Source organism: Tamandua tetradactyla, chromosome 2 (genome assembly GCF_023851605.1).
Source record: "Tamandua tetradactyla isolate mTamTet1 chromosome 2, mTamTet1.pri, whole genome shotgun sequence".
Taxonomy (NCBI): domain Eukaryota; kingdom Metazoa; phylum Chordata; class Mammalia; order Pilosa; family Myrmecophagidae; genus Tamandua; species Tamandua tetradactyla.
In genome coordinates, this window is record NC_135328.1 from 170,964,449 (window position 1) to 170,987,578 (window position 23,130).

General features: G+C 35.6%; 1 protein-coding gene and 1 non-coding gene across 3 annotated transcripts in view; both read right to left on the reverse strand.

The window, feature by feature from the left end:
• RNF11 (ring finger protein 11) overlaps positions 1-23,130 on the reverse strand; it is a 54,406-nt gene that overhangs the window by 12,197 nt on the left and 19,079 nt on the right. The gene's annotated exons all lie outside the window — the stretch shown is intronic.
• LOC143675132 (U5 spliceosomal RNA) lies at positions 21,603-21,719 on the reverse strand. Its single transcript, XR_013171376.1, has one exon. It is a non-coding gene; the product is annotated as a U5 spliceosomal RNA (small nuclear RNA).

The following is a 23,130-nucleotide window of genomic DNA, read 5'->3' on the forward strand; positions in this document are numbered from 1 at the left end:
CTTTCAACAGACACTTTTTGAGTACCTGTTAATGTGCTAAGCGATGGGAATCAAGAGGAAACAAAATAAATTTCCCAGAATAAAGCTTATATTCTACTGTTGGGAGACAAAATGAGAGACTTTATGAGGGTTCAAATATAAATACCCCTTTTTTCTAAGCAAAGTTTTGAAGAAAATTCTCATATACAATAGACATATTCATGAATCTATAAAATACATATGAACTGGACTCAAATATTGAAATATTATTAATTCAAGGAGGAACTTTAAAATATCGGTCAGTAAATATCAAACATCTATTTCAAAAGGTAATTAGGACTATAGAGTTTGTGTTGTAAAGAATCCAAGATCGTTCTGATGTTAATTCTTTCTTTGGCTATTCAAATGGAAAAAAGGCCTATTTTCTAGTAGGCACACATATCTAGCATACAGTAGGCTGAGTGAATGCATAAGTGGTTCAGGTATGTTAAGTCATATGCCGAAGGTCACACAACTTGCCACAGAACTGGAAGTAAAACTTCGGTATCTCGTTTAGGAAACAACATACTACAATGTTTCCAAAAGATCCCACTGACTCTTTAAACTAGCCTTATTCTTATAACTCCCTTTTTGGACAGTATTTATTGAGCTTTGTCAAAGGCAATTCAATATAAGAGTTCAAATGTTCCTTGTGAGATTCAAAACATATGTTTTTTATTGTAAAAAACAGTAAGTCCTTTGCCAAATAATTAAGCATATATTCTCTGGAAAAAGTAAAATACCAGTACTTTAGAGTTTCATGTTTTATGAATTTCTACATAAAATCATTAATGTTTACTTAAAATTACTTTCACATACTTTTATCTCATCATTTAGTAACTGAGCATGTGAATATCAGAACTATTCTTCATCTAATATTTATTAGGACCTACTACATGGAAAGAAGACCATCATATTATTAAATACGGCTCTTGGATCCAGTCTTAGGGTTAATTACTTCTCTACTGCTTAACAGCGTGACTAAATATAAGTTATTTAACCCATCTGCCTTCATTTCTCAGGAGAACTGTGGGTCATCTACCAACTTTAAAAGGCTGCATAAAGATATTCTATAAAGCCCTTGAAATCGTGAGCCTTGTACCAGCAGGAACACAATAAATGGTGGCCATTATTATCAACAGTATTATATTGGAGGAGCTGTATCTATTATTATAGCCATGCTGCTTTATTAGTTGTTTCCTATAAAATGACCCAGGTCTTTGCTCTTACTATTCCTTCTACCTTTCTCTGCAAGTCTACTGGTCCAAATTCTATCTTATCCAGCATGCTGTTGACATTAATTAAACCTTCCCCAATCCTCCTCCCTTCCCCTTAATATAAACAGATTTTCCCTCTAGCACAGCTTAATTACCTAGGTGATGTCTACCTATGAGAGAATTAGGAAAATTATATGGAATACAGTGAAATGTTTAACAGGTACAACTGCCGATTCTGAGAAAAAGACTATCAGTTCTTCTGGATGAGGAAGATAACAACCAAACTGACTTCATTTCTCTAGTACATCTTAAAAGCTTGCTCTCTGCCCTGTGTACCTTTAGCACTATGCAGTGGGCATTATTTTTTTTTTTTTTGCCTTATAAAGTTATTTTGTAAATGAATATTTCCTTTTAAATGAGCTTAGTACACACAAAAAATTTTAAGCTTGTAACTCAAACTCAGGGAATCTTTTATATGCATCATCAATGTTCAAAACTTTATTTCCTGCATTAGACTTAACAAGGTATATAAAACATACCCGGTCCATGCACTTCCCCAAAAACCATACAAACAAGCCAAACAAAACAAGCAAATCCAATAAATGGTGCTGCAATAATGGGATCCTCACATGGAAAAATAATGAACTGTGACCCCACCACATAACATACAAAAAAAAAAAAGTCACATTTTGGTTATTAATAATCATAAATATGGCTCTGCAATCACATTCCTGTGGGCATTTGTGGCTTAGATAGTCACCATTTCAAGATCTTACACCTAGTAGGCAAAAATTCATTGCAGAAAAGTTTCATGGTTCAGAGTCAAAAAGACCTGGATTGTTGTGCTAGCTCTGACACTTAGTATTATGACCATGGCAAGTTATTTAACCTCTTCGAGCCTCATTTCTCTGTGTGTAAAGAACTAGAACCACTGTAAAGATTTAAATGGGAATTACAAGTGTTGTCCTTGATATAGTACCAGACAAATATATAAATGCTCAATAAATAAACATTAGCTACAATTATTCCAGCTGTGGCTGCAGAACAACATTCCAAAATTTATTTTATGAAATGGATTGGACTCTGGCAGACATAACCTTTTTTTTAAAAAGGGTCTTAAATGTCATTTAAGACAAAATGTCCCTTTTTTTTAGGGTGGGAACTGAGGCACAGGGTTGCCTAGTTACTGAGCTACTGGCAATACTGCAATCAGCATTTGGGTTTCCAGTAATTTCCACTACACTATTCTTGATTGCTGGATAATGAGATTATGTAAATTAAGAGACTTGGATTTGTCCATTTTTGAGGGGAGGGGTGATTTCTGCTCTCCAGTGTCCCTTTTTCAAACTATCTGGTCTGAAACGGCAACATGGTTTCTTAATCCAATGGGTTTCAAATGTTTAAAGCAGCAAAACTATCTTTTTAAGAGGAAATTTTATTTTTAATCCCCTTATTTAAATCTTAGCTATTTTGGTGGAATGGGGCTGGGATGGAAAATAACCCAGGTACAGAGTGCCACTCCCACCTTGGGCACCTTTGTAGACTCCTAGGAACCAATGGACTTGTAAATGCCAGCATTTATACACTTTTCTGACTCTTTGTTTTCTCCTCTTTCAAACAAATAGAACAAATTATTCTGGAGTAAATAATCTCCAAGCATGTGTTTTTAAGGAACTAGATATTTTTGGCCTCGTAGTTCACATATTGTATACAGAGAACAGAGACTGCAGAACAGTAAAGGTAAACTCTATTTTATGAAAAACCATATTAAAAGAGATTGAAGAGTAAAATAAAACGTCATATTTTGATTATTCACATTATCGATGTGTTTTCTTCTGTTTTTTTTTATTTCGCTGTTGTTGCTGTCAATCCAAAGGAACCCTCTAAGTACCCTCTGGATATCTGAAGTGATTCAACATTTTAATTTTAGTTTACATGAAATTAAACAGTTGCAGAAGGAAGGAAATTACTAAAGCCTCCTGATGGTTTAAAGACTGATGAAGCCATTCCTCTCTTACCACACATACCTAATTTAAAATTTTAATCCCCATACTTGCAAAATGGAATTATTTATTTCTTCCAGGCTTTGCCTTGTGCATCTTTTCACATTGCAATTTTGCTTTGTATCCTTTTGCTATAATAAATCACAGACAAGAGAACAATTATATGCTGAGTGCTATGAGCCCCTTCTTTTAAAAGTTCCAGCAGAGAAAACTAAGGATCTTTCAAATGGGCCACTGAGCTCTTCAGAAAGAAGCTCATTTTATGATCTAGCACACCAATTCATATTTAAATGAAAAGAAACTGTTAGAAAATTTTTAGTTTCTTAATTGCTAAAAAAATGTCACACAATGGATTGGTTTAACAACAGGAATTCACTGGCTCAAGATTTCAGTAGCTAGAAGGCTTGCTTCACCCTCAGGGTTGGTATCTTTTCCTACCTGGTAATCTTTGAGGTTCCTTGGCCTTTCTGTCACCTGTCAATGCCCATGGTGGCCTCTTCTTTCTCTTCTGGGTTCAGTTGACTTCTAGCATTTTGTTTCTCTCTGTAGCTTCTCTTTCTGTGTCTATTTACTTTGCTTATAACCCCTTCGGCCAAATTGGATTAAGGCCCATCCTCATTCACTTTGGGCACACCTTTACTAATAAGATTTTCCAAAAAGTTTCATTTACAAATAGGTTCACATCCACAGAACCATGGGCTGGGACCTGAACATGCCTTTTGTCGGGGATATGATTCAATCCCCAACAAAAACCACATTAAACAAATCCCTTGGGGGCAATCTCAGGACTTTGAAACAAGAAAGGAGTCTATTATTAAAACAGGGGATGGGGTAGATTTAATCTATAACTCATATCCAATCTGCCAAATAGGCAATTAACCCTTTTAAAATCAACAGCACTTGCTAAGAAGCATAGTAGGTCTGTTATTCTTCAAATAAAAAAGCTAAAAAAATTCAAATAAGTGTTTTAACTCCAAAGATGTGCTTGTTTCTGAAATAATCCACTAGTTTAAACATTAGCTGACATCTTATTGCCAGATTAAGAATAAAGATAGGAATAGGATTATATAAAATAGGTTTTCTAGAATAACTTTTTCTCACTTTATTTTCCTCTCCACTTAATATAACCAAAGTTATCAGGAGTCTGGAAAGTGTTACAGCTCTAAACTCAAGTATCAAAATCTCTGGTCCTACTCACTATTTTCTTTTTTTTTTTTTTCACATGGGCAGGCACCAGGAATCGAACCCGGGTCCTCGGGCATGGCAGGCAAGCATTCTTACCTGCTGAGCCACCGTGGCCTGCCCCCTACTCACTATTAATTAATACTTTTCAAGTACTCATCAGAGACTAAAGTTAGACAAATAGTTTCTTAGAGGAAAAGATTGGAGGATAATTAAGAACACTAAAATTTCCTTGTTTTTTTTCATAATTAAGAAAACAGTCTCTCTAAAGTCGCACACCTGATTTTTCATTTTGGTTCTCTTGTTTATTAAGTGTCTATTTCTGGGCAGATTACTTAACTTTCTAAGTTATACATGTCCTATCTGTAAAAAGGGACAATAACGGTACTAACCCTCCAGTCCATAAGAACCTTGAAGACCTGTGGAAAATGTCTGCAAATTCAATCATTTCAATGTACAAGGCACTTAGTACAAAAGAATACTATGAGATGAATCAATTTTGGAATACCAGTTTATGAATCAGTTTATGAATACTTAAATCACAATGCACTATATCAGTAATTCATGTAAATGCTGGTCTTCAAGAGTAGTGCTGAATATGATAGCTTGTCAGTATGAAGACAAGCCAAAAGAACTTGGGAATCGGCTGCTCCTGAATGGAAAACCCATGGACACACATCACAGCAAGATCAATCTGTATTTCAACTGACTGCCCTCATTTCTATGTCTATGTATACAATTCATGAGGTACTGTTTAGTGCTAGGGCTTAAAATGTGATCCAAAGATCTTATCACGGTTTTAATTACGTGTGATTATTTGAAAATGTCTTTCCTCCTTGAGACTATCCGCTTGATGAAGGTGGGGGCTATATCTATTTTGCTTGCCAATCTATACTATCTACTCAGCACAGTATTTGGCACACACTGGGGACTCAAACATTCTGGATAACTGAAAAGCACTTATGTTTCTATTAATTCATGTTATATACATATCATAAATATCCTATGAAAAAATTGCTAGTGATTAAACCACAATAAAACTAAAAAGGAAAGACTTGGAAATTACAACCATTCCTTCACCAAGAGAAAATACGTGGTGCACTGCCTCTTTCAAATTTCTACCTACCTATCCCAAGGGAACTTCAGTATGTCCCCAACCAAATTATCTATTTTTACTTCTATGTATTTTTCAAGTTCAAAATTCTTACACTCCCTATTTAGATGAATGCAAAGAAGTATCATGAAAAGAGCACAGGCTTTGGAATCAGAATGCCATGGGCTGGATTTTCACCTCTAGCACTTATCCTGCGTGCAACCTTAGGCAAACTACTTAATATCATTGAACCTGTGAATGCTGTTGTAAGAAATAACTAAGATATTGTTAAGTGAAATGCCTACAATGATAGAGGCTGAATATCTGGGGTTAATGGTCATTAATCACTGCCATCTATCTCACCTTTCCTGATTCCTCTGACGACAGACCCCCCCATCCCTTATTCTCATCATCTACTTACGTGTTCAAGTCCCGTTAACTCTGACTCCTAAATATCTTTCAAATTAATTTCTTCCCTTCCATTCCCATTGCTGCTGCCTTAGTCATCTATCTCATTCTTTCCTACATGGATTATTTCAATAACCTTTGACTGAGAAAAGAATATCAGGTCTTTATTTCCTCTAATTTGTTCTACTGTATCATGTCTTTATTCCCTCCAATTTGTCCTGTATCACAATGCCTGCAACATTAACCATAACCATTCCTGAGTGGTATGGCATCACATAGAGCAAGGCATGTAATATACTTTTTTATGATCTGGTCCCTGTGTTTTTCGAGCCTTATTCTCACCTTTTCTGCCTCACATCACCCGTTCCTACCCTACCAATCTAATGATATAAACAATGGACCATTTCCTAAAATACTATGTTGTGAAATCTCTGTCTTTTTATATCTCCTTCCTCAATTCGTTTACCTAGCAACCTTTTAAAATTATTATTTAACATCCAGCCTCATTTAAAACATCTGTGATACACCACCAACCAGGGGTGATTTTTGCTTATACAGTTCTTTATATAATTTCAACCAACATCTCACTTACTAGAAAAGGGGAAGTATGAGCAGCATTATATTATATACACCATTAGTACTACTAGTATTTTTTAACTCTAATTCTACTACTGAAAATTGGTGGAAAATGTGATGAAATTTCCTTCACTGTAAAGAAAAGAAGTCTCCTAATGTTATAGAGTTTGTCACTCATTCTGGATACAGTGTTAATTCCAGTGCACTGCTCAAATCACTTGGCCTAACTGCTTGAAAGTTATATTAAGGGCCTTATGCTGATAGAGCTTATCATTAGTTTTTTTAAAAATTTATTTATTAATCAAAAAAAATTTAACCAAATAAAACATTAACATATATAATCAGCAATTCACAATATCATCACTTAGCTGCAGATTCATCATTTCTTAGAACATTTGCATCAATTCAGAATCATCATTTCTTAGAACATTTGCATCAATTCAGAAAAAAATAAAAAACAATAGAAAAAGAAATAAAACAAAAAAAGAAAAAAAAATTATACCTACCATACCCCTTACCCCTTGCCTTCACCGATCACTAGCATTTCAAATTAAATTTATTTTAGCATTCGTTCCCTCCACTGTTTATTTTTATTCCATATGGTCTACTTGTTTGTTGACAAGGTAGATAAAGGAGCATCAGACACAAGGTTTTCACAATCACACAGTCACACTGTGAAAGCTATATCATTATCCAATCATCCTCAAGAAACATGGCTACTGGAACACAGCTCTACATTTTCAGGCAGTTCCCTCCAGCCTCTCCATCACATCCTGAATAACAAGGTGATATCTACTCAATGTGTAAGAATAACCTCCAGAATAACCTCTTGACTCTCTTTGGATTCTCTCAGCCATTGACACCTTGTCCCATTTCACTCCTCTCCCCTTTGGTCGAGAAGGTCCTCTCAATCCCTTGATGCTAAATCTCAGCTCATTTTAGGGTTTTTCTCAATCCCTTGATGCTGAGTCTCAGCTAATTCCAGGAGCTCTGTCCCATGTTGCCTGGAAGGTTCACACCCCCAGGAGTCACATCCCATGCAGACAGGGGGAGGGTGGCAAGATTGGCTGTTGGGTTGGCTGGAGAGGCCACATTTGAGCAACAAAAGAGCCTGGGGGTGACTCCTAGGCCCAAATTCCAAGTAGACTTGACCTATCCTTTGTGGGGCTAAGCCTCACATGAACAAGCCCCAAGACTGGGGGCTCAGCCTACAGCCCTGGCTGTCCACACTGCTTGTGAGAACACCAAGAACTCAACTTGGAGAAGTTGAATTTCTCCCCGTTCTCACCATTCCCCAAAGGGAGCTTTGCAAATACTTTTCCACTCACTGATCGAATAACTCTGGGATTCATCGGGGCATCACTCTGGACGAACCAACAAAATCTCATGTCCTATCTGAGATTCCAAGTACTTATGGTGTTCAATCAAACTATCCACATAAGTTATATTAGGAAATGCACTAGTCAAAATATAAATTTTGTACCAAATAAACATTTTTTGCTTTTGTCTCACACCTAAGGTGACATTTTAAAATATTAATTACCATCTATTTTCAGCACCCTGCAATAATGACATTCCTTTGTTCTTCCTCATATCATTAGTTTTTAATTAAAAATAATCTTAACTTTTAATAGAATATTGGCACCGACAAATCAAACCCACACAAAAAAGTTTACTTCCATTTAAAAATATATTTAGAGTATTGCCAAACATCTATTTGCAATCTAACTACCATTTCCTCAGTGTTGATAGGAGACACATATTACCTGCCCTGTGAGTTAAAGAGAAAGGGTGAATTCATAATGAGAGAAGCAATATATTTCAAATAGTAAATTATTAACAATTCTTTTCTCCTTAATGCCTTAATGTTCCAACTTAAGTCTTCAAGCAAAAAACAAGTGAATCCAAGGAAAAGCATTTGCTTTAAAGAAAAGGAATGTTAAATTAAAATGCACATTAGGGAAAAAGCACAGAGGAGGGAAACAAAGAGGATTACAAAATATGCTGTGGCACTTATCTTTGATAATGATCGTATTATTCAGCAAAAGCAAAAAAGATAGTTGCCCATGTTTGTAAGGCTCTACTTCCGGATGGTTTGCTCTGTTCCACTCATCTATATATCTATCTTTGACAATACTACACTGTTTTAGTCAACCTACCTGTATTATAAGTCTTAAAATTGGGTAGACTACAATATTAGTGAGGTCAATAAGGGTGGGGTGGGGTAAGGGACATGGGATGTTTGGGTTTTCTTTTTATTTCTTTTTCTGGAGTAATGCAAATGTTCTAAAATGATCATGGGTATGAATGCACAACTGTGTGATGATACTGTGAACCACTGATTATATACTCTGGATGGGTTGTATGGTATGTGAATATATCTCAATAAAATTACATTAAAAAATAAAAAATTATGCTGAGAGAGAGCAAAGGGAAAAGACAGACACAGAAAAGCAAAGTTCTGTTTGATGAGAAAAATCTCTGAAGCATGTCAGCCGTTAGTTAACTTATAAAGAAGCATCTATAACATGATGAAAATGTAAAGAATATACATATAAATAAATCAATCTTTGGTCCTCATCTTAGTGAGTTTGCAAATCAAAAAGAAACAGAAAATGTGAAAACATGTCCATCTGAAAGGCACTGCATTAACAGGTAGACCTATTGACCCTAATTTAGGGAATATGATACATTCAGAAACTAAAACAATGCAGTGGGTAAGTGCCTAAATAATATGCTGTGGCTTGGAAATAGTACAAGTCTGGTTTGTGGTGAAGGAAAAAATAAAGTCATTGCTAAAGAATGCAACTTGTCACCAAAAGCTGTATCCTTTTCTCCAGTAAGAAATAAGAGCCAACTCTTCTAATCTTTTTCCTTATAGTCTTACAAACTGCTATTGGCACACACCCCCTCCCCAGCTGCATCTCTTATGTCTAAATTGCTGGGAATGTTTTCTCTGGATTTTGCTATACTGAACTGAAACCCACAAAATGGGATTCATTTTGAATAGATGGTCTCAATGTATATTCTGGCTCTGAAATTCAATGAATCTTGACTGAGAAAGTAAAAAAATAGCATTAATATAGTTCTTATAGCCATAAAGGATAAAAATTATTCACACAGAGGGAAAAAAGGGCCAGCATTACATTTATGATACTGAGAAATTATATGATGCTATATTTAATGAGAAAGGATACAAATTCGACAGAGTGGCTTACATGGAAAAAGAGCACTGCTTCCAGGGAAGTGAAATGGGGTTTGTTTTTGTTTTTTAAAGAAATGAAGAGGTTGGATTCTTTCACTCATAAATAAATATTCACTGAAAATTTCATATACAGGGTTATACAGAATATTCTATTTGGGGTAAGGTTGGGTAGACATTATTGCTGTACAGGCACTCAGGATGAGTAAGTCACGAGATAAGCTTATTTGTCCTTCTAAGCCTTCAAAACAGCTGAAATCAAGCTCAGATTTTAAGCTTGGGCATCTTTACTGAACACCCAACCACATTTCTAACATTGTTTTAGACAAAGGAGATACAGTGGTGACCAAGATAGATATGGTCTCTGCTTTTATGAAGCTTAAATACACTTTAATAGGGGGGATTCAGAGACAGGAAGAAAGTAAACAAGAAAACTACCTCATCACAGTTCCTACTACTCCTTACTAGTCCATGACCTGGCAACTTCTGAGACAAGCACACATCTTCTGGGGATCCAAGGGTTAGTCTTACACCTCCTGGCTGATGAAGAGGGATTAAGCCAATCAGTTTCCTTTCTTAGAAATTAGAATTGGGAAACTGAATCAATTGATCTGAAAAGTTACAGAGCAACAAATAAGAAGAATGTGTAAACTTAGGTTATGAGGCAGCTGTCTGTACTGAAGATAAATTAGAACAGAAATAGAGTGAAGTAGACAGGGGAGCACACAAATGGAAAAAAAAAACCAGAAGCCCATATGTAAGAGAGATGGGAGAGAGTGACTGCCTTGGTTACTGGACAGCTTTCTGATTCTAACCCATGTGCATCATTAAAATAAACTGTCTTTACCACAGATATTTTGTCTAAAACAATAGCCCCCTAAACACCACTGCCACTTTCTTCCCTCCCAGAATGAAATTAGACTACCTTTTCCTTCCCATGAAGCAAACTAGTTGCCAAAGGAGAAATGGCACCTACTTAACAACTAAGAATTGCTTACCTGTGGCGAGGATCCCCAATGCCAAGACTTATTTCTCTGCCTTAATTTGGATCTATATGTAAGTTATTGTCAGAACCACTTTATTGCTATAATCAAATAATGCAAGAATTTTTCTTATTTTAGCACTGTATCTTTGAATTTTATCAGCTCAAATAATATTCATTTCAATAATTTTTTTCAGTTCTCAAATGGAAGATGCAAATGTAAGTCTCTTATTTGAAAGCTAAGAGTAAGCCCAAGATTCCAGGTAAAAACAACTGGAGTCAGAAAAATAGGTAGCTTTTGGCAATTCAAAATAAGTACATAACAACAACAACAAAAAAGGTATTAATACCAAAAAGAAAATGTCTATTGTAATCAAGGGTTGGCTTTAGGGCTCAGGAAGTCTGGTATTGCATTTATTGCACTAAGCTCTCTAACAGATGCCCCCTTCCCAATTTTTAAAGGACTTTTTTTTTTTTTTGCTTAAGGGCTAGGACTAACATTGCCAATAAAAAAACAATTTCCTCCCAAGCCAGCTAAATTCATGCTGTAAAAATGCAAAACATCTCTTCAGGAGGTATATTTCTTGGATTCTTAAAGTTTTTGAGGAAAAATGGAGACTCCCTTAAGTATACACATTGATTAAAATATACATTCTGATTTCAAAAAACATTGAAAAGTTTTAAAAAATACATCTTGTTATTGGGGAAATATCATCATAGGGCAAAAGTTATCTTTTAAAAAATATATAACAGCTTTATTGAGAATGCAACAATTCACCAACTTAAAGTACGCAATTCAATGGTTTTTAGTGTATTCAGAGTTGTATGACCATAACCACAGTTTCAGACATTTATCACCCCAAATCGAAACACTGTGCCCATTAGCAGTTACTCCTCATTTCCCCAGACTCCACCTCCTACACCCCACACTCTAGGGAATCACTAATCTACCTTCTGTCTCCACACATTTGCCTATTCTGGACATTTCATATAAATGGAATCAGGTATTATATGGTCTTGTGATTGTCTTCTTTCACTGTGCATAATGTTTTAAAAACTCAGCTACATTGTAGTATGAATCAGAACTTCACTCCTTTTTATACTGAATAACGTCACATTGTATGGATATACCATATTTTGTTAGTCCATTCATCCGTTGATGGGTATTTGGGTTATTTTCACTTTTTGTTTTTCACTTTTAGGCTATTATGAATATTGCTGCTATGAACATTCATGCACAAGTTGGGTGGGTGTATGTTTTCATTTCTCTTGGGAATGAAAATACATGCACACACACACAACTAGGAATAGGAATGCTGGGTCATATGGTAACTCTATGGAATGAAAATACATGCACACACACACAACTAGGAATAGGAATGCTGGGTCATATGGTAACTCTATGAAGAGCTGCCAGACTGTTTCCAAAGTACTGACACCATTTTATATTCCCACCAGCCGAGTATGAGGGTTCCAATTTTCTACACCCTTGGCAAGACTTATTATCTTTTTATTTACAGATACCTAGAATATGTGAAGTGGCATCTCATTGTGGTTTTGATTTACATTTGCCTAAAGGCTAATGACGTTAAGCATCTTTCCACATGCTTATTGACCATATGTATGTCTTTGAAGAAGTATGTCTTATTCAGATCATTTACCCTTTCTAAAAATTGGATTACTTGCTTTTATTATTGAGTTGTAAGAATTTTTTATATAATAAATCTGGATACTAGTCCATTCAAATATTTTCTTCCATTCTGTGTGTGGTCTCTTCATTTCCTTGATGACTTCCTTTGAGGCAGTTTTCATGTCTGATCATATTCAATTTATCTATTTTTTTCTTTTGTTACTTGGGCTCGTGGCAAATATCTAAGAAGGCTTCATAACCCGAAGTCATGAAGACTTACTCCTATATTTTCTTCTAAGAGTTTTATAGCTTTAAGCACTTACATTCAGGTCTTAGGAACAATTTTGAGTTAACTTTTCTATATGCATGATGTAGTTATCCTGTTGTCCCAGCATCATGTATTGAAAAGGCTATTCTGTGCCCACTGAACTGTCTTGAAAGGCCTACATTTTAATGAGTTCTTTCCTAGAAGCTCAATGAAACATTTAGGGGTGAAGGTAAAAGGAACAAAGATCTTAGACCCACTGCTTATCTGAAGCAACCTGTGTTTTTTGAGGAAGCCTGAAGTTAGCCTAAGTAGAGGTGTTCCACACCCTCTAGTCAGATCAGGCATCTTCTACACTGGTGGTTCCTATTTCCTAATGCACTGTTCATTAAATGCTAAATCCCTAATACTTGACTTTTATGCATTTGTATTATTTCCTATTAACACATATAGCATAGGAAATGAGAAACATTATGGTTGTCTTATGATAATCCATTTAAGACACAGATACCTAGAATGTCATGGATCTCGATGCTCAGACTACTAAACAATAGTATTTTTGTATTTGTCTCCTAGGCTACTCAGATTGTATCAAGCTTGGAAGTGGAAAATCAGGCATAATCTTGCTGTAAGTTTTTCCCCCAAGCTCCACTCCAGGGTCATCATCAGAAAACTGTTTTAACTAGTAAGAGAAACAGAGACAAGCAATTTATGGAATATAGAGTGCTCAGGTCCTTTGGCAATATTCCTCAAAGAAAAAAAAAACTTCCTAACCTGCAGTAGAATAGGGTTGTGTGCTGGTTTGAAAGGAAGTATGCCCCCTAAGAAAAGCCATGTTTTAATGTAAGTCCCATTTCATAAAGGTAGAATAATCTCTATTCAGTACTGTTTGTTTGAAACTGCAATCTCCCTGGATGATGTGATTTAGTCGAGAATGGTTGTTAAACTGGATTAGGGGATGACATGTCTCCACCCATCTGAGTGGGTCTTGATTGGTTTCCTGGAGTCCTATAAAAGAGGGAACATTTTGGAGAATGAGAGATTCAGAGAGAGCAGAGAATGCTGAAACACCATGAAGCAGAGTCCACCAGCCAGTGGCCTTTGGAGATGAAGAAGCAAAACACCTCCCAGGGAGGTTCATGAAACAGGAAGCCAGGAGAAGAAGTTAGCAAATGATGCCATGTTCATCACATGCCCTTCCAGATGCGAGAGAGAAGCCCTGACTGTGTTCGCCATGTGCCTTCTCACTTGAGAGAGAAATCCTGAACTTCATCGGCATTCTTGAACCAAGGTATCTTTCCCTGGATGCCTTTGATTGGACATTTCCATAGACTTGTTTTAATTGTGACATTTTTTCTGCCTTAGAACTGTAAACTAGCAACTCATTAAATTCCCCTTTTTAAAAGCCGTTCCGTTTTGGTATATTGCATTCCGGCAGCTAGCAAACTAGAACAGATTGCTTAACTGTAAATTAAGTAAAAGAATTAAGATTACTAAAGATTTTTTCCACGTCACAATCTAAAAGTTTTTACTTTCAGAATACAAATGTAAAGCTGCTCTAAGCAACAATATCTGCCTATTGGATAGTTATTTACAAAGTCAGCATGCCAACTTCTCAGAAAACATTTCCTGGCAAAATTTCTAAATAAGAAACACACATAGTCATCTACCTTTACCAATATCTAAATAAGAAACACACTGTGCCATCTACTTTTACTACCATCATTACCACCACCAGGAATCAAGAAATTTATCTTGCTCTGATCATAAAAAAATAGAAATGGAAAAAGTCTTAATTTATAATGATGTTCAATAAAGCACTTTTTATTTGGGGTGTGGGTTGGGGTGCCAACACCCTAAATGTACAGGAGAATAAAAATATATAGGCTTAATGGAATATTTATGGCTTTTAAAAATTATAGCTCTGAAGAACATGTAACAACACAAGAAAATGCTTATAAAAATGCCCTTAAGTAAAATTAAAGGGATTCAAAATTATAGAGTGCTATTATACATATATTTAAAAATACGTGCATTCAGACAAAGACCATAAAGAAATACATTAAAACGTCAACTTTGGTTGCATTAGAGTACTGAAAATATAAGTTACAGTTTTTTTCTTTATTTATCTTTAATTATATTTAATTTGCAATTGTTACTTGTATATTAAAAAGGAAAGTTACCTTCACAAGTTGGTGTCACTAAGTGAATGGCTAATTTTAAAACTACAAGTAACCATTAGAAAACCTAATTCATGAGCTGAACGGAAAACGGAAACACAAATAGTCAGAGATAAGTCACAATACATAATTCTGCTGAGTACCTGACTTTTATAGCCTAGTCAAAGTTCATTTTTAAAATATAAGCAATGAATCCGTTTAACATTCTTTGGAGAGTGCCTTGAAAGTAGGGTTACTACTATCAGATAAACAGCTTTAGGGTTCAACAATGCAACTTGGATAACATAAGATACGAAATTAGTGGAAATTAACTTCGTTTTTGTATTATACTACAAAATAAAAGGACAGCTAGACACATCATTAATTCAATCTCTCCAATTTTGCAAGAATAACTTACTGAAAATAATTAATGATCCCTAGCTGCCACTGAACAAATTAGACAAATCTGGTAATTCTGTACATAATATCCTGACAATGGAAACATGTGCATGAACTTTTTCTCTCACCCTTTCTCTAGAAAGTAAACAAAGAAAATTCATAAGTATAATGATAAATAATCATTGTTAAAAAATTCAAGGATATCAGAAATACACAGGATAGAAGGTCCCTTTTACACTTTTCTCCCAAAGGTAACCAATACTATAATTTTAACCATCTCTACTTTTGCATATGTTTTTACATGCAATTAATTTTGCTTTATAAAACTCACAAATGGTATTCCTCTATTCAGTTTTGTCTTCACGTAATTAAAGTAGAATATCAAACTGTTCCTCACCTCTACTTACTTTTCCTTGGTTCGCACTAGTATTTCAATATATTTTTTAACTGTTAATTTTTACCTTTAATTTTTTTATTGGAGAAGTTGTGGATTTTACAGAGTAATCATACAAATCATGCATAAAATACAGGATTCCCATATACCACCCTAATATTAATACTTCAATAGACTTTTTTACTTACATAATAAAAAATATTTTTTTAAGAGAATAGCACTAACAGGAAAAGGGAAAGTAAACAGAAAAGTATCTTAAAATGAAAACCTCTGTAATGTCTCAGGAAAACTGTTACCTTCTTCTGCTTCACAATCAGTCTTAAAAATGAATTTAAAAAAAAATAAAAAATGAATTTCCCTCAAATAACTTAACAACCATATTGTTATATAAGAAGAATTTGGGCTCTAAAAACAGTTCTGGCTTCTGTCCAGGCTCCTGGGGAAAGAGATTTGGGGGTTTAACCTCTACATTCTTGGAATTTCCCAAGGGACAGAGGTGTCTTTTTAATTCATGTGGGATCCTTGAACCACACCTGACATTAGTCTTAGGGTAGAGGACTGGCCATGTCAGAGAGACTAATCATGTGACTAGAGGGTTGGGACTTGAGGTAGGTGTGCTAGTTTTCTGAGGTTGTGTACCTCAGAAAAGCCATGTTCTTTCTCCTAGTCCAATCTTGTGAGGGCAGACATAGTATAGGTGGGATCTTTTTGATTAAGTTGTTTTCATGGAGATACGACCCATTCAACACGGGTAGGACCTTTTGATTTGATAGTTTCCATGGATATGTGTCCCCACCCATTCAGGGCAGGCTTAATTTAAAAAAGAACCATTTTGTCCTTCAAAAAAATCCTTTAAAAAAGAACGATTTTGTGAAAAGCTCAGAGCTGGCACAAAGACATCTGGAGATGCAGAAAGAAAAAGCCCATGGGAAAAGTATTTAAAACCAGAAGCCAAAGACTAGCAGATACCAGCCATGTGCCTTCCCAGCTGACAGAGGCGCCCCAGATGCCATTGGTCTGTCTTGAGTCAAGGTTTCTTTCTCTGGATGCCCTTAGCTTGGACATTTTTATGGCATTAGAACTGTAAACTTTCAACTTAGTAAATTTCCTTTATAAAAGTCAACCCATTTCTGTTATACTGTATTCTGGCAGCTTTAGCAAACTAAAACAGCAGGTTATCAGTTGAATCTCTGGGGATGCAAAGCAGGCTGGAGTTCCAGCACATGGGATCAATAGATCATGCCTACATAAAAAGTAGACAGTAAAGCTTGGGTGATATGCAGAGATGGTACATGTCCTAACTCCATAAAGAGAAGACACACAAACTTTGGGGACTCTTCCAGACCTTGCCCTATACATCTCTTCTTTTAATTTTCTGATGTGTATCCTTTTTCCTATAATAAAACTATAATCTTAAGTATATACTTTCTTGAGTTCTGAGTTCCTCTAATTAATTATCAAACCAAAGGAAGTAGTGGGAAGCCCTGATTTTGTATCCAGTTGATGAAGGTAGTCCTAAAACCCCCCTAAACTTGTGGCTGCTATCTGAAGTGAGGGCAGTCTTGTGGAGGACTGTGCCCCTCCCTAATAGGGGAAATTGGCCTCCCTATGGGTAGTTATTGTCAGTTATTGTCACTATTTGGCAGTTATTGCGTTGTAATTGTTTTGACCTCATTTTATACATTAACAATGACTGAGGTTATAAAAAACTTCAACTTTTAACCACAACTGTTTGACAAAAATTTTTAACATATCACCAATGCTCCTCAGCCAATTACAATTTAAGCTCACAATTTATAGTACCAACATCATGCTGCAAATAACAGGGTCTTGAAGTAATAAACTAACAAGGCAGAGCAAGCATAGATGTTTCCTGGTTTTATAAGAAGCCATAAATAATGAGACATATGCCCGCCCAATCAAAACAAAACACATCCACACTATGCTGCAATTACCCTTAATTGTTATTAATTGGATATCCACATGCAAAAGAATGGAGTTAGACCCTTTTCTTATACCATATACAAAATATAACTCAAAATGGATCATAGGCCTAAATGTAAGAACTAAAAATATAACTCTTAGAAGAGAATACAGGAGTAAATCTTTGTGACCGTGGGTTAAACAAAACTGCCCAACACAACAACAAAAGCACAAATAACAAAAGAAGAACAGATAAACTGGACTTCACCAAAATTTAAAACTTCTGTGATTCAAAGAATACTATCAAGAAAATGAAAAGAGAGCTTGTAGAATGGGAGAAAATACTTGCAAATATATTTCCCTGATAAGGGACTCAAAATATACAAATAAATCTTACAACTAACTATAAGAAGATAAATCACCCAATTTAAAATTTGGGCAGGGTGGGCAATGATGGCACAGTGGCAGAGTTCTCGCCTAACATGCCGGAGACTTGGGTTTGATTCCTGGTACCTGTTCATGTGAAAAAAAAAACCATAAAGAAACACAATAGAAGCTCTTGGCCACATTGCCGGCCCCTCCTTGGTATGGTATGGAACCAGACTATGCTCCCATCATGGGTCCCTGGCCTGTAACCCCTATGGGTATACTGGGGTAACTATAAGTCTATGCCAATCTGTTGGGTGGCAGCCTGAAAGTCTGAACCAGTAACCTCATCTGGGGTTTGCTCTCCTAGAACTTGCCCTGCAAGCAGAAGGAGCTTGCAGATAGCTAAAGCAGTATAAGACATAAGTCAAAGTGGACTAAGGCAAAGGATTACCTGCTTTAAGTCAACTGGGATGGGGAGATATTTCATAGGGAGTAGAGGGGGCATTCAAATTTCTGTAAACAGGGAAATTACTAAAGCCACAAGCAAACTCAAGCCCTGGACAAGACTACAGAAAAAAATCTAAAGAGGACCCAGCACTTAACAGCTGCCTCTGGTTGAACCTTTTGATAGAAGGGCTAAACACACAAGTCATTTCACCAATTTTTAAAGACCATGAAAGGTGTTTTTTGCCTTTGTTTGTTTTCTTAGTTCCTGGCATTCAAGGAAATATGTCATATAACTACCTGGATACAAACTTTAGTAACAGAAAGTTCAAGGACTAAATCCCAGAATTAACACTATAAAATATTAAAATATACAAAGTGCAACAGAATATTCCAAGGACAAAAAAACAGGATGAAATGATAGCCTACCCAAAGAAACAAGAAAAAAAAATCCATAAAAATAAATAAATAATAAGGGGAACAACTTTAAAATAAATTTAGTAGATTGAAATGCTAGTGATCAATGAAAAGGAGGGGTAAGGGGTATGGTATGTATGAATTTTTTTCTGTTTTCTTTTTATTTCTTTTTCTGAATTGATGCAAATGTTCTAAGAAATGATCATGATGATGAATATACAACTATGTGATGAAAAAACCAGAATGTTCATATTGTATGTTGATTGGTTTTATTAATAAAAACTAAAAAAAAAAAAAAAAAAAAAAAATCCAGAAATCATCAACAAAGAAGACCAGACTATGGACATCCCAGACAAAGACTTAAAAGAAGTGGTCCTCAGTACTCTCATGTAGATAAAGGAAAACAGAAAGAAAGATCTAAAGTATATCAGGAAAACAATAAATGAACAATATGAGAATATCAACAGAGATTGAAATTTTATAAAGGAACCAAACAGAAATACTGGAATTGAAGACCACAATAACTGAAATGAAAATTTCCCTGGAGGATTTCAACAGCAGATCTGACCTGGCAGAAGAAAGAATCAGTAAACTTGAAGACAAGTGAAATGATCTAGGTTGAGGAACAGAAAGAAAAAAGAGCACGAAGTGAACAGGGCCTAAAAGGCCTATGGGACAACATACCAATATACATATTACGGCAATCCTAGAAGGAGAAGAAAGTAGCAGAAAGAATATTCAAATAAATAATGGCAGAAAACTTCTCAAATTTAATGAAGGCAAGAACATGTACATTGAAGGAGTCTAAAGAAACCTAAACAGGATAAACTTGAAGAGAACCACCTCCAGGTAAAATGTCAAGGAAAGAATGCTAAGGACAGAGAGAGAGTTCTGGTAGCTGCAAGAGAAAAGCAACATGTCCAAGGGATTCCTGCTAAGATTAGGTACCAATTTCTGATAAGAAACTGTGGGGGCAAGAAGGCAGTGTGGTAAATTAAAGTGCCAGAAGAAAATAATTGCCAACCAAGAATTTTATATTCAGTAAGACAGTTGTTCAAACATGACGGAGAAAATATGATATTCTTAGATAAACAAAAGTTGAGGGGAGGTGGGCAATGGTAGCTCAGTGGCAGAGTTCTTGTCTGCCATGCCGGAGACTCAGGTTCAATTCCCAGTGCCTGTTCATGTGGAAAAAAAAAAAAAGAAGCTGAGGGAGTTTGTCACACCAGATCTGTCCTAAGCAATGCTAAAGGAGGTTCCTCAGTTTAAAAGAAAAAGAAACTAGACAGCAGATTGAAGCAACATAAAGAAAGAAATATCTCTAGTGAAGGTAACCATACGGGTAATTCATAAATGCCAGTACTGTTTTTTGTATTTCCAGGTATGTAACTCCGATTTTACTTCTTACAGGTTCTAAAATGTAAATGCATAAAATATAATGATAAATTTATGGCTTAGGACATACAATGTATAACGAGGTAATGAATAATAGATACAAAAAAGATGGGTAGACAAAAAGGAATAAAAACAGTATATGTATATGCTATTGAAGCTAAGCTAGTAGCAAATAAGAGGTGATTGTTCTAGATTTAGGATATTAAACTCAAACTCTGTAGTAACCACAAAGAGAAAAATCTAAAAAAAAAATAAACACAGAAAGAAATGAGAAGGGACTGAACATGGTATAATACAAAAAATCAAACAAATATAAAAGTAAGCAGTAAAGAAGAATTGAGAGGCCAAAAAAGGCATAAGACTTACAAAGACCAAACAGCAAAACGGCAGAAGAAAGTCCTGCATTATTAACAGTGATTTTAAATGTAAATGCTTTAATCTCTCCAGTTACAAGAAAGACTGGTAGTATAGATAAAAAAGTATGACCCAATTATAAACGCTTTATAAGAGATTCACTTTAAATTCAAAGACACAAGTAGGTAGAAAATGAAAAGTATGGAAAAAATATATCATGCAAACAGTAACCAAAAACGGAATGTAGCTATACTACAATCGTAGTATTGACTTAAGTCAAACACTGTTACAAGGGACAAAGGTCACTATTTAAGGATAAAGGGTCAATTCAGCAAGAAGACATACAATTATAAATACATATGCACTTAATGGCAGAGCCCCAAAATATATACAAAAATATCTCCTATAATAATAGGAGACCTCGATACATCACTTCCAATAATGAATAGAACATCTAAACAAAAGATCAATTAGGTAATAGAAGACTTGAACAATGCTATAAACCAGCTAGACCCAACAGACATATATAGAGCACTTTAGCCGACAGCAGCAGAATACACATTCTTCTCTAGCGCACATGGATCATTCTCCAGCACAGCCCATGTTAGGTCAAAGTCAATATCAATAAATTTTAAGATAGTGAAATGATACAATGCATCTTCTCCAAAAACAAAGGAAAGAAGTTAGAAATCAATATCAGAAGGGGAAACTGAAAATCCAGAAATTTGTGGAAACCAGACAATGACTCAAACAACAAATTGGTCAAAAAAAAAATAACAAAGGAAATTAGGATGAATTTTAAGGAAATAATATATATATTAATACACTACATATATCACAACTTATAGGATGTAGCAAAGGCAGTGCTGAGAAGGAAATTTAAAGATCTAAATTTTTTTTCCTGTTTAGAAGTTTGTTTATTGGTAAGTTTCTGTTCTTTTTTTTTTAAAGGAAAGACAGAGAGAAGGAAGGAAGGATAGAAGGAAGGAAGGAAGGAAGAAAGGGAAACATTTTTAAACATTTTCTTGTTTTTATTGTATTCTGTTTCTCCGTTTTTGTTACATGGGCTGGGGCCGGGAATCGAACCGAGGTCCTCCAGCATAGCAGGCAAGCACTTTGCCCGCTGAGCCACCGCGGCCCGCCCAAGTTTCTGTTCTTGAAAGCTTATATTTGGCCTTGCCAAAGCAAGACCTCAAAAAATTAGTCTTATAACTTGCTATTATTTCTCTACACTGAAATCTTTAGTAAAAGGTGAAAGATTTATACGATTTGAAGAGAAACCTGAGCATAGATGTAAATTTTTACATTAAAAAGGAAGATCTCAAATTAGTGACCTAATCTCACGATTGGAGGATCTAGAAAAGTAACAGCAAATTAAACCAAAAGCAAGCGGAAGGAAATAACAAAGATTACAGAAGACGAAAAGGAACTAGAGAATAAAGAAAATCAATAAAATAAAAAATTGGTTCATAGGAAAGATCAACAAACATGACAAACCTTTAGCTACACTGATTAAAGAAAAAATGAGAGGTTACAAAAAAAGTAAAATCAGAAACAAAATGGAGGCCATTTCTACTGACTGTACAGAAATAAAAACGATTAGAAGGGGACACTATGAACATCTACAACAAATTAGATAACTTGAATGAAATGGACAAATTTCTAAGAACACAGATTACCTATACTGACTCAAGAAGAAATAGCAGATCTCAACAGACTGATAACAAGAGACTGAAACAGTAATAAAAAATCTCCTAAAAAAGAAAAGGACAGGAATAAATGATTTCACAGATGAAATTCACCAAACATTCCAAGAATTATTACCAATCCTGTTCAAACGCTTCCAAAAAATTGAAGAGAAGACATTCCCTAACTCATCCTATGAAATGAACATCACCCTGATACCAAAGCCAGATACAGTGATCACAAGAAAAAAATTACCCCCTAATATCCCTTAGGAATACACATGCAAACATCCTCAAGAAAATACTGACAAATCAAATCCAACTGAGTATTTTTAATGCAATCTTACTGGGATATAATCATATACCACATAATCATCCAAAGTATACAACCAATGGTACACAGTATCACCATACAGTTATACATTCATCACCACAAGAAATTTTTGAACATTTTCATTACTCAAAAAATAAAAATAAAAATAGGAAAAAATAAAAAAGAACACCTAAAATATACCATGCCCCGTATCCACCCCCTCTTATTTATTTATTACTTATTTATCTTCTTACTCATCTGTCCATATACTGGATAAAGGTCACAAGGTTTTCACAATCACATGGTCACACCATAAAAGTTATATAATAATACAATAATCTTCAAGAATTAAGGCTGAGCCCTCCTCTTCCCCCTTCTCCACCGGTGCTCCCGCCGCCATCTAGCCCTCCTCTTCCTCTTTCTCTGCCGGTGGTGCTCCCGCCGCCATTCAGCCCTCCTCTGCCTCTTTCTCTGCTGGCGCGCCCGCCACCATCTAGCCCTCCTCTTCCCCCTTCTCCGCCGGCGCTCCCGCCGCCATCTAGCCCTCCTCTTCCACTTTCTCTGCCGACGGCGCTCCCGCCGCCATTGAGCCCTCCTCTTCCTCTTTCTCCACTGGCGTTCCTGCTGCCATCTAGCCCTCCTCTTCCTCTTTCTCCGCCGGTGGCGTAACCGCAGCCATCTTGCCCTTCTCTTTCCCCTTCT